Genomic DNA, 12,803 nt, shown 5'->3' with positions numbered 1-12,803 from the left:
TATTGGTTCTGTTTCTTTGAAGAACCCTGAAAATTATAATGTCTTATGTTGTAGTACCTCAAACTGTAACACTATTATAAATGTTTATGTTAAATTTGCCTCTGTATATATGCATGTTTTTACTGTGGGAAAAATGAGGCTTCACATTGACTTTGGATCAGAACTCTAATAGGTAGTTTTACTATCCACAGTCAAGGGAGAATGTCAGCCCCAAAACCTTCTAACAAAACCTCAAAGCTTTTGTAGTTGCTGTTTCTTCTTCTGGAATACTCTTCCTCCTGAGAGTTGCAGGGATTATTCCCATATTTTGATTTAGGTCGATACTCAAATGCCTCTTCTCAAAGAAGACTTCTTCAACCACAGTCTAAAATAACCCCCTTTATCACCCTGCACAGCCTTACCTTAATTGATATTTCTTTATAGCATTTACAACCACTTGGTATTTTATTATGCATGTATTTATTTCTTTGTTGTCTAGCACTCCACTAGCATGTGAAGTCCAAGGACTTTGCTTTATTCACTGCTGTATCCCTGGTGCTCAGACTTGCTCAGACTAGATTTTTGAATAATATTTGTTGTCTGAATGAATAAACGAATAAATGTTCTATGTAATAATAGAATAATTAACCCAAGGCTTGTGAATTTATGTACCACTCAGTTTGAGCAAAATTAGAATCCTATAGCAAGTGTTATATTACTTTAGTGAAAAATGTAATTTCCTGTAGCAAATACGTTACAAGGTTGAGAGGTCATGATAAAATTATATTATTGGGAAGTTAACAGAAAATTTTATGGAGTAAAGACTTGTGGATGAAAAAGATTAAAAAAAGTGTGGTTGTGATGACAAGTAATAGAATATGTATGGATGTCATGTTTAAGATCTTTGTCCCATTTGGCCCATTTCCAGATGTGCTGTTTATTCATGGGCCCTCTGTGGTCCCTGGAATATGAATGCTCTCCAGCCTTCTCTAGCTTTTCTTACTGAGAAGGGCAGTTTCAACAGAGCACTTCAGTGCTTATGATAAACAGGGAGAAGAGGGTATTTGTATATAGTTGTTTATTCCCAAGGTATAATATTGTGGCTAGTACTCATGATGTGTGTGTTAAGTGCTAGCATAAGCAGGTTGTTCATACAAAGTAATGGGACAGACTAATTTGTAAGGAGCTCCATTCTGGAGTTATCTCTCTCTAGGTTAAAGAATAGCTGTTTCTCTATTCAGCTGGCAAATTGAAGCAGGGATGCCCATTGCTAGAGACCCACAGGGTTGAGATATTCCTAAAACACTGTGGCAGTCTTACCTGGCAACCCCAGCCCGCTGTACCTCATCCACTAGCAGAGTGCATTTCAACTACATAACAATTAAGCAGTGGACAGGCTGGAATTACTTCCCATATCTGAGGATGGCTTTGGGGTTCAGAGCCAGATGGGCTGTGGGAAGAGAACAGGCTTTGGAGTCAGCCAGATGTCAGATTAAAACCCAGCCGTGCCCCTCACTGGATGAACTTGGCTAAGTTATTAAATCACCTTGACCTGTAATTTCTTCACCCGTGGCATAGGACTAATTGTACTTATCTGGTAAGGTTACCAGGAAGGTTCATCTGGCTCACAGCTGACACTTGAAGAGATGATAATTTTTCTCCTACTGTCCACCATTTGCAGCTTATTAGGTGTTTTCTTTTTATTTGTTGGCTTTTTGGTTTTTTTTTTCCCCCTTTGACATGTCTACCTCTCATAGGACACATGAAATTTATAATTTGGAAGGAATCTTACAGATTAACTAAGCCAATTCCTTCCTCCATCTCCTTCTTCTACTTTACTCTTATACACACACACACACACACACACACACACACACAATTTTCTACTTCCTTTCCTGTTTCTGGTCATATCCATAGATGATGAAGAATGTTCATGTATTGTATACTCCCCAGGTCTCCATAAAAAGCTATGTTTCTTTCCAATTGGAAAAGATTTATTCATGATTTTCAGTCTCATAAACCCTCCTCCTTTCTAGCAATTGCTTAACACAAACCATGAATGAAATTTCAGTGCTAGACCCTGTCCTTTCCCATCCTGCCCCTTCTAGAGAAGTGATTTCTAAAAAGGCTTTGCCTTATTTCCCTTTGAACATTTGGAAACATATAAGCAGAATGTAGTTTGCATTTCTAAATAAAGCTACAAATTTGTGTATTCATGTTCACATTAAAACAAACAAACTGGAACTTCAGTATCTCACCCCACTTAACCTAGAAAAGTTTTTTTTTTGTTCTTATAAGATGTCTTTTTAACTGAGGTATAATTTAACACAATAAAATGCACTGATCATAATTTTTCTGAGGAGATAAGGAATTTTAAGCTCATGACATGGTTTGTAAGAAGTTTAAGACTACTGATTAAAAGCAAAACCGAACCAAAAGAGTGATGCAAAAAATCTAGTTCAGAACTCAAAACCCAGAAGTGGAAAATATCAGTGTAGGGACACCGAATTTTCCTCAGCTTCAGCTCGCTGATTATTATTGCATGTGGCAGTGCCTCTTGCGGAAGAAATTGGCCTTTGAAAGGCCAAATTGTAAAAAAATTTTAAATTGTAAAATCTATAAAATTGTAAGGCTAATTGTAATCCTAATTAGCTTTACCATTGGTAGCATTAACAAGTATAAGGATTTGCTTGGATTAAAAGTTCTGTGATATTTTAAATAAACCTGGTACTCTGATTCACTCCATTAAAAATACTGTTTCATCTTCTGTGGTCAACAGCAAAGGCATTACCCTGCAGAAAACTCTTAAAGCATACGCCAGCTCCTCAGTTTTGCCACTGTCACACCTATATATGGGGTATAGTGTATGGTGTACAGACCTGTGTATAGTGTCCGCATTTGCTGGCTTAGCATTTGTGATGAAAATTATTTGTGAGGGACCCAATGGTCTAAGATATATGCCACTTTTGAATAGGGATAATACTCACCTCCATCACATTGCTGTGGAGATCAAACAAGACTTCGTTGGTACCTGGCACAAATTTAGATTGCCATGGCACAAGATTCATACAGGGGAATTATTTAACTAGTGAATAACCCGTCTGATGGCCCACTCCCCACGCCCCCTCGTGTAACTGGAGTTCTGAACATATTTCTCAAGAATGTCAAGAATTGTGCGATCAGATGATGTATGATAGGTTTCAGTTGGTTAAAAATGCGTAGCCTTCTCTGTTTTGAAATTCTTCAATAATGAAAATAATAAATGTCTCTGAAACATGTTGATTCCCCCAAGCAAGAAAGTTATTAGGAGAAATGATGATATCAAAGAATGAATGGTAACCAAGAGCAACAAGCCCAATTGGAGAATTTCAAATGGCAAACACTGTATCATGATGAAAAAGATCTCCTCAAGTGTCAGTTCTATCAGACCATTAGGAGACACCCTTGTGTGCTCAGCTCAAGGCTGAGAGAACTTGCCACTCAACTTCATGTCCCATCTACTATATGCTAGTGCATTCTCAGAGATCGATTACCTTCACGGGAATTCCCTTAAAGCCACACGAGTGCCTGAACACCCCAGTGATAAATATATATAGCCTTAACTGCAAATTTTTCCTAACACATTTTTATTGAGTGTCTATTTTGAATGTGCCTGGTCCTGACATGACAAATTTGAATACATTTAGCATACCCCTGAGGAATTTGCAGTGTGATGGAAAACATTGCCATATAAAGAGATATAAAACAGTGAGCTAAGGGCAACAGCAGAAGTCCGTGGAGGGTGCAGGGAGTACCCAGGAGAGGGCTGTCTAAGCTGGATGGTGGGGATGGAGGTGTGTGTGGAGTAGATCTAGTTACCCAAAATCAACTATGTTCCTACAGCATAAACAGACACAGTGAGAGAAAACAACTGCACATTTAGATCCATATCTACCGAATTTCACTCTCTGGATTGTTCAATAGCCCCTCCTTCATCCATGGTTTCACTTTCCATGGTTTCAGTTACCTGCAGTCAATTGTGGTCCCGCATCTCATCATATAAGCATCTCATCACCTCTCATCAATACAAGAAGAGGGGTGTACACAGTATAGTAAGACATGGTGAGAGAGACCACATTCATGTAGCTTTTATTATATCATTATAATTGTTCTATTTTATTATTAGTTATTGTTCATCTCTTCTGTGCCTAATTTACAAATTAAACTTTATCCATAGGTGTGTATGTATAGGAAAAATGTAGTATATATAGAGTTTGGTGCTGTCTGGGGTTTCAGGCATCCACAGGGGTCTTGGCACACATCCCCTGCAGGTAAGTGGGGACTATTATAATTGAGAGTATAGGGGGAAGTAGCAGTATCTGTAGTCCAAGAAGAGAGGCAGAAAGGAGAGGAAACCCCAAAGGGGGATGCTGGGACCCCCTAACTGCAGCCTTAGCTGTGAATTGGGTTTTGCCTCCTACCTGTTGTACCACCCTTTTCTGGACAGCTGTGTCTAATACTTGTCAGTGGGAAAGTTTATGCATTTTCAGATACGTGGCCTTTGACGTGAATCCAGCAGGGAGTCTAGATGCAGAGGCGCAGCCAGGCCAGTTGTCAGCTTCACAAGTGTCTTAATCCGGGGCAGAAGGGGAGAGCTTGGCTGTCATCAGCTTCCGGGAAGATTGATAAATTGGAGGCAGACAGCTAGAGCCTAGGGCTGCCAAATAGATCTTTAGGATGGAAATACAACTGCTGTATGTAGAACTCTGTGAAACACCCACACACCCCCAAACACATGAGGATCTTGTTTAGAGTTAGATCATGTATTAGAAACGATAATTGTAATTAATATCATGAGGCCTATTGTCTACCTCCTCGGGAAGGCAACAGCCTGCAGTGGATGGAATTTGTGTTGTTTGGGCAGGGCAGGCAGGGGTGCCTCTTCCTCTCAGGCACACTCACCCCCACACTGCTGGCCACAATGCCCGAGTCCAGGGAGAATGTGTAGTGTGGGCATATATATGGATTTGTGTGTGCCCGTCTGTCTTTGGGTAGGAGTATGCAGGCATCGATAATCTGTGTCCATCAGTCTGTACACACGTGCGTGTGTGTGTGTGTGTGTGTGTGTGTGTGTGAGACAGTGTCTGCCTCTGTGTCTGCGTGTATCATATGTATCTATGTTTATGTACATGTGTGGGCATATGCCTTTATCTGTGTCTCTGTCTCTGTATACATGTGTGGATATATGTGTGCATCTGTGTGTGTTTGTTTCACTGTCTACATCTGTCTTGTCTGTGTATATATGTGAAGGATTGTGTGCATGTGTCTGTATGTTATTGTGTACATGCGTGGACATATGTATACGTCTGTGTGTCGGACTGCCTGTACCTGCGTGGGTCTGTGTGTATATGTTTCCCCTGTGTGTATATGTTTCCCCTGTGTGTATATGTCCCATCCTCTGGAAGCCGAGCTTCTAAGTTGCACTTAAGCCCCAAGCTGGACTTCCTCTGTGGTGACTGATAGCACTGAGGAAGGCCGCTGTTGTTGCTGCTTGGCCGTCTGCGTGGCTGTACCCATAGCAGCTAAACAGTAATGTGGGCTTACACTCGGTCACCTCAGAGACTCTTAACGGGAATGTTGAGAAAAGATATCTACCTCTTTGTGGCTCAGGAAGACCCTCCCAAGCCAGAAAATGAAATTCAGTCTCAGTTATATCTGCTGCAGGGAATCTATTAATATCCCACTAATTGTCTTCACAGGTTTGCTATGAGGTAACGTATGTGTGTCAGCTTCAAGTATAGAGAAGTCTAAAGTCATGTTAATTATAGGCAGAAATACTGTGTGTTATCAGGGACTGTATCATTAGCTGTTTTAATTCTCACTTCTCTTAGTTCCTTGTGTGATCAGAAATATGCACCTTCCCATTGGCCTCTTTTCCCAGAAACAAATGCACTATGTTAACTTTGGAAAATGCCTCAAATGCCTTCTTTCTGGTTCCTCGAATTGTGTTTGAGTTTTATCTGAATTTATTTGGCTGAAATCAGCTATAATTTTTAAAAACAATTTTGTCACACAAACTACAAGAATGTTTAGCCAATTTTTGATCCCCGCTTTTCAAAATTGGGATCCTCTCCCAGTCTTTCTTGTGCTTAGAAATCCAGACATATCTTAGCGACATATTTTTGCCTCATTTTCCAACTTTGTACTTGGCAGGTGCATGTGCAATGTAACAAAATACCATCTTAGATATTTTAAATCCAACTTGGCTGATTGGGGAGGAGGGAGGGAAAGGAGTGTTATGAACGGTAGTGTTTGAAGTTAAAGAAGCGTTGGCGAATGTTACTGTTTTCAAAATTAACCCCAGGGAGTGTGGGAGTTTTGTCTTTAGCTGAAAATTTTAAAAATAGGGGCGCCTGCGGGGCGCCTGGGTGGCTCAGTCAGTTAAGCATCTGACTTCGGCTCAGGCCATGATCTCACGGTCTGTGAGTTTGAGCCCCGTGTCGGGCTCTGTGCTGACAGCTCAGAGCCTGGAGCCTGCTTCAGATTCTGTGTCTCCCTCTCTCTCTGCCCCTGTCCCACTCGCACTCTGTCTCTCTCTGAAATAAATAAACACTAAAAAAAAAATTTAAAAAAAAAATAGGGGCGCCTGGGTGGCTCAGTTAAGCGTCTTGACTTTGGCTCAGGTCACGATCTCACGGTTTATGGGTTTGAGCCCACCTCAGATCCTCTGTCTTTCTGTCTCTCTCATTCTCTCTGTCTCTCTCTCTCTCAAAAATAAATAAACATTAAAAAAATGAAAATAAATCACAGATCCACTCCTTGCCTCTTCAAACCAGTGCTGTGGAACAAGTAGAATGTGGTGCTTCCAGTGTTCAGAGCTCATGCTATGGGATCTCCACCTTATTCACCCTATGATGGCCTTGTGACTCAGGGTAACGTAACTCAAATAACGTGGACTTTCAGAGCTGGAGCATGTCTGCAATCACTCAAGCCCCACTGAGCCCTAAGCCTCAGGAGGTCCTTAAAGGCAGGAAAAGCCACGACTTGACTCCGGGCTTGCTGACTCCTGATCAGCAAGGATCAGCAAGGATGCTGTCCTCCTGTGCACGTGAGACTCTTCAGCAGCTTCCTAGTGACTGCTAGGTGAGGGTTGACTCCACAACAGGGCATGGGAAAACCTCACTTCCCATCTCCTGCCCACATGCCTGGTCCAACTTACTGCCATTCTTCCCTTGCCACTTTACACTCAGGAAATGCAAATGTCTCATAAATACATGGTAGCATTTTACATCTTCCTGTCTCAGTACTTTTTGTACTTTCTGCGTAGAATGCTCTTAGCTACTAGTGTCATTTGAGAGGTACCAAGAAAACTCTCACATGAGCACCTAAAACATCACCATTAATTCCCTTTATACTCAGCTTTGCTTCCATTGGTGCTCCCCCTGCCCCACACGCCTGCCCCCATAATTCATGTCATTTCTGTGAAGACAACAACTTAAAATTGCATTGGTACTGATTGAGTTTTCCAGATGCTTTGCTGCCAGGGAGGACTAGGTGCCCGGGCAACAGGGATGCTGAAAGGGGCAGGAAGCAAAGAACAGGGACTTCTGAGGGCAGTCTCATTTGATCAGAGTTTTGCTCAGGTCCAGCCTACTGACCACACCATACACCTGTCAGAAGTTTTTGGATGGCACTCGGGTGTCAGAGGTGCAACATGGGAATATTTAGGTGTGTTACGTTCTCACCTGTATGGGGTTTCTCTGTTCAGTTCAACACATTGATCAAAATATGTACACGAATTATTCATTTATTCAATGAGAATCTGAAAATAAGAATCAGAGTTAAAAACCAACACAAAGAATTAAATGAAATTTCATTTGTCCTTCATGATTGTGCCTTTCAAAAACTAGATGTTCTGAAAAAAAGAAAGAAAGAAAGAAACCTAGCTGTTCTGATTATTTATTGCTGGGTAGCAGACCACTACAGTCGTGGCTTACAATAACATTTATTTTGCACATGAGTTTGCAATTTGATCAGGTCTCTAGGGGGGCTAGCTCCTGTCCGCTCCACTGGGTGTCAGGTGGGGCAGCTGGAAGGCTCATGTGGAATTATCTGACAGCTCCCCTCACTCACATGTCAAGCAGATGATGCTGGCTGTCAGCTCAGCTGAAGCTGTCACCAGGACTACCCACGGGTGGCTGCTTCCTGTGGCCCGTGCTTCCTCCCAGGGGCGTGGCTGGGTTCCAAGATGAGTGTCCTGAGAAAAGGAGCCAGGAGAAAGCCCTATCTGCTTTATGACTTAGCCTAAGAAATTATGCAGAATCATTTCTGCCACATTCCATTCATCCCCACAGCCACAAAGCCTCTCAAATTCAGGAAGGGACGTGCGGGACCAGAAATACTGCTTTGGCCATTTTTAGAAAATACAATCTGCTACACTGGAGCATACAGAAATTTTAATGGACTTGTTATTGCTGGTTTTCCCATTTATTCCAGCCACCAGAGTCTTCATGGTGGGTTGTGTGGGGGCCAAGAAAGTCTTTTACACGACTAAGTAATTACTGTATTTGGTTTCTTTGTTAATGAGACCTGCCCTCCATCACCAACATCTCTTTGTCCAGAGAGAAAAGCTTTCGTGCATATAGCAATTAGATCCATGTGGATCAAAGGTTTTTATTACAACAGCTTTAAAAACAACCTCACAAACTGTTGTACAAGATTAAATTCTGGCCCATCCACTTTAGTATTTAATACTCTGTACAATTGAAAGATTTACAGGAAAATTTGAAATATTGATTTGAGTACATATAGATGATCTTTGCAGCAGGAGTTGAGCACAAAGTCTTTGGCCAAACATCTGTGTTTTCTGGAATGTTTTCTGGAATGTAATTAAAGTAGTTGTCTAGCAAATCTGTCTATTTGCATAACATTAATTAATTGTGTTTAAGTAGTTTAGTTTTAATTAAGCTTTTCTTCTTTAAAAATTAAAGATAAGGAAAATCACATTAAGAATTTGACCTTGACTCAGTCTGTTAAGCATCTGCCTCTTGATTTGAAATCAGGTCATGATCTCAGGGTTTATGAATTCAAGCCTTGCATTGGGTTCTGTGCTGACAGAGGGAGCCTGCTTGGGATTCTCTCTCTCTCCCCCTCTCTCTCTCTCCCTGCCTCTCCCTCACTTACACTCTCTCTCTCTCAAAGTAAATAAATAAACTTTAAAAAAAGAATTTGGCCTTGAGAAAAATAATACAAGGTTTCAAAATTGTAGCAGTATTGCGATATTTGGGATTATGTAATGCCACTTAGCTTTTGGATATTTGAAATGTTCTGAAGCTTGTCTTTTGTCTCATTCAACCTGCATCATCCTAAGGCCATGTTTATTTTTGGATGCCTGGAAAAAAACCCTGAATCAGGAGATAGAGTCCTGGTTCAGCCCTATTCGTTGAATGGCCATAAAAGCAGAACACTACACTTGGTGGTACCTCATTTGTAGAATGAAAGCATTTGATTAAACATTCTCTAAAATTGTTTATGAATAATATATAAGAATGTCATTTACTGAGAGCATAACAAAACAAAACAATATGAAGAATTATTTTTTTCTGATGCTGGGCTAGTAATTAGAAATAATCAAAACCATATATTTTACTTAGAAGCACACTTCAAAATCTTTTATTTCCCAACAACCAATTATTCAAGGTTTCTTGAGACATTTCAGGGTCTTGTTTGGATTTGATTAAGGGAGTAGTCAGCCCTTAGCTTCTTTTATATGACTTCATTACAATTTGAGAAGCAGATGGTTACTTAATAGATACTATTTGATAATGGCAAAAATAGGACAAGTCTCTTCACATCTTAAATAGGTCTTAAAATAACAGTCTTATAAAGCCTTGCCAGTAATTAGGGCTGTGTCCATATTACGGACAAGCAAAAGGAGGAGGGGACCTTTGTTGTAGGATAGTTACTAATGCCAAAGTCTTTCTTCTTTGGGTATTATAAGCTATAATATCCCTTAAAACAGTATTATATTCATTCTATTTTGTATTAATCAAAACATTCTTTTGATATGAACAAAAAACAATAGCAAACTTTCGTGTATCCCTTATAACATGTCAGATACAATGCTGTGTACTTTATATTCATTGCCTAATACGATACCCACTTTTAAGGAGTCTTTTTCAGCATGACTTCTACAGTCATAGGTTTTGGATTCAAATTACTGCTTACCTAATAGTTGTGATGACCTCACATCTCATTGCCTTGACCTTTGAGGATTACATGAGATTCATCATGCAAAATACTTAATATAGTGTCTGGAATAGTAAACATTCAATAGACATTAACTCTTTATAATTATTATTGTCACCATCAGCTCTGTCAGGTAGGTAATGTGGATAATTTTTGTGTGGCTTTAAACAGTGAAGTAATTTGCCTGGTCACATAGCTCTTAAGCAGTGGAGCTAGAAAGATAGTTGTTGTTTAATGCCAAATTTTTTAACTTCTAAACCATAATTCTTCCTAATAATTAAAATGGTGAAACTTAGTAAAATATTTCAGTTCTTTCAATTCTGTTAAGTGATCAACCCTTGATACTTCCAAGGATCCTGGGATCAAAATCCCAAGTAGTTTCATTTTGTGTGGCCTTTCTCATCTAGAGTTTCTGGATCTGGGAAAATAGTTTATGGGGGGGGGGTAGAAACAAGATTGTGGGTGCCCCTTTTGAACAGTCAGGAGTCTTCGTGGATTGAATTATTCTTTCTAAAACTTTTGATCTCTTATTCTTTTTTTTTTTTTTAAAGAAAATTTTTTTTAACGTTTATTTATTTTTGAGACAGAGAGAGACAGAGCATGAACGGGGGAGGGTCAGAGAGAGGGAGACACAGAATCTGAAACAGGCTCCAGGCTCTGAGCTGTCAGCACAGAGCCTGACGCGGGACTTGAACTCATGGACCGCGAGATCATGACCTGAGCTGAAGTCGGCCGCTTAACCGACTGAGCCACCCAGGCGCCCCTTGATCTCTTATTCTTATCCTAAGAGAAACTGATACAATTATGTTTCTTTTTTCACTTTTGTAAAACCCACATTAGAATGGGTCAGGTGTCTAAAATTTCTGGGGATTGATGAAGCAGAAGTAGTTGATGAAAGCTCTCAAAATAAAGTCATAGAATGTGATCAGATATTCATTCACATGCCAGATTAAGTGTGATTTATTCACTTCAGTGCCAAAAAGCAAATTCCTAAACTACTTTAGGAAAACATGAATAAGAATGGAAAAATATACTGGAATGAAAAAAAACAAATTCTAAGCAGAGGCTTGAGGTCAGAGCAAGACTACCCATAGGATGACAGGTGCCATTCAGAGTGTTGAGTTAGTGTAAGTCCCTCTGTGTAAGGCACCCATGGTGGGGATTGGACAAGATCGAGCCTACTGATACAACTCAAGGAGTTCCAGATTTAAAGGGAACCAGACCACAGCAGGGGTAGGGAGCCCAGTTGCCTTTAGCTTGATTCTCTGTTTGACATCTCACAAAGCCATTCGTTGAAGAAACAGGAAGAGCAAACTGGGCTTGTCAAGAAGCCGTTCTACTGAGAACACCAGTAAATAAGTCAACGTGTGTTTTTCATAGTTCTGATGTCCACTGCATCACACTCTGTATCAGTGCATGCCCTGTGCATATGTGCATGGCTAAATTATAAAACTTATCCTGTCATTATTTCCTCATCCTGAATGCATTTGCTATGCCTTCCTTTTCATTTATTCTTCATGTCTGAACTTATTTTTAGTTTCATTTCTGTTTTCAAGTGCATCACATTCCTCATTTCTTGCCTCTGCTTCTCCTGCGCAGATGCTGATGAGCCATAGCTCTCAAGACCACGTATATTTAGAACCCGATCAGACAGTGTTGTAATTTTTGCTTCAACTGTTAAACATAATTCAGAAAGCTCCAGAGGAAAAGGAAAGTCTATTTATTCACCCATATTTTTGCTTACTATGTTCTCTCTTTCTTCTTCATGTAGCAGGTTTCCTTCTATCGTTTCCTCTCTGTTTAGGGCACTCCCTTCAGCCATTGTCTTAGGGTAGGTCTGCTGGTGGGTGGCACATTGTCTTAATTTGTCTTCATCCAAGAATGGCTTCATTTCCCCTTTCTTCCTGAAGGATACTTTCACTGGAGGTAGAATTGTCAGTTGACAGCTCTTTCTCTAAGCATTTTTCAATATTTCGCCATTTCCTCTGGCCTCTGTGGATTCTGGTGGGAAATCCACTGGCGTCTGAGTTATTTTTCCCCTATCGGTAGTGCTGCCTTCAAGAGTTTTTCTTTGTCTTTAGCTTCCTGAAGTTTATGATGTGACTTGGTATGGATGTGTTTTTGAATTATCCTGTTTGGCATTTGCTTAGCTTTTGAAACTGTAAGTTTATGTCTTTTGCCAAACTTGGAAAGTTTTCTTTTTAACGTTTATCTATTTTTGAGAGAGAGAGGGAGAGAGAGAGAGAGAGAGAGAGAGAGAGAGAGAGAGAACAAATGATCAGGGGAGGGGCACAGAGAGGTGACACAGAATCCGAAGCAGGCTCCAGGCTCTGAGCTGTCAGCATAGAGCCCAACGAGGGGCTTGAACCCATGAACCATGAGATCATGACCTCAGCCAAAGTCGACACTCAACCAACTGAGCCACCCAGGTGCCCCCCACCTTTTTTTTAATGTTTATTTATTTTTGAGAGCGAGAGAGATAGACAGACAAACCTGGAAAGTTTTTAGCCATAATTGCTTCTAGTACTTTTTCAGCCATGTCCTCTCTCTCCTGTCTTTTGGGGACTCCGGCGATATGACTGTTTGATCTTTTGTTA

The sequence above is a fragment of the Panthera leo genome, chromosome B4, assembly GCF_018350215.1.
Source record: "Panthera leo isolate Ple1 chromosome B4, P.leo_Ple1_pat1.1, whole genome shotgun sequence".
NCBI classification, from domain to species: Eukaryota; Metazoa; Chordata; class Mammalia; order Carnivora; family Felidae; genus Panthera; species Panthera leo.
This window is presented reverse-complemented; position numbering follows the sequence as displayed.